This window comes from Sinocyclocheilus rhinocerous, unplaced genomic scaffold, assembly GCF_001515625.1.
Source record: "Sinocyclocheilus rhinocerous isolate Xijiao unplaced genomic scaffold, SAMN03320098_v1.1 scaffold795, whole genome shotgun sequence".
NCBI lineage: Eukaryota > Metazoa > Chordata > Actinopteri > Cypriniformes > Cyprinidae > Sinocyclocheilus > Sinocyclocheilus rhinocerous.
In genome coordinates, this window is record NW_015630361.1 from 1,294,686 (window position 1) to 1,295,401 (window position 716).

The window sequence follows — 716 nt, forward strand, 5'->3', positions numbered from 1 at the left end:
GTTTGTGTGTGTGTGTGAGTGAGTGAGTGAGTGTGTGTGTGTGAGAGTGAGTGTGTGTGTATACAAGTATTTTATTTAGAACAGAAAAGTGAGGCTTCTCAGAATTGGGCCAGAACAGAAGGCATGAGGTATCATGTTTCTGGTGTTATATTATATATGTGGCATATCATATCATATATCATATCATATCATATATCATAGTTTAATATGTTTTTTTTAAAAATAAATTAAAATGTAAATTTGTATATATTTATATTTTCCCAAATCAGATTACAGCTGGAATGAGTTTTTCTTATGGCAACTAAATTAGCATATATTAATGCATCTTCATCATCCTGTACATGGTAACCTCATTCATAAATGTGCTACAGATTAGCTTACGCACACAGGTCTTCCTACCCTAAATTTAAAAGTGTTTCCTGATCACGTTTCTTTTTCAAGTCTATATTATTCTACGGTCAGTGCAGTAACAAAACATCTTATAATGACAAATAAATAGATGGATTATCAAATTAACCGAATAGTAAACTTATGTTTTTTTTTTCAATGAACTCTTTTTAACTTTTTTAATGTTATTACTCTACAAAGTACAGTAAAACCTCCATGACATGATCAAATCCATTGGTAAGCCAAATATTGTCCTATCCTAACAATCCATCATATACCTAACCATACATCAATGGAAAGCTTATTTATTCAGCTTTCAGATGAGCAAA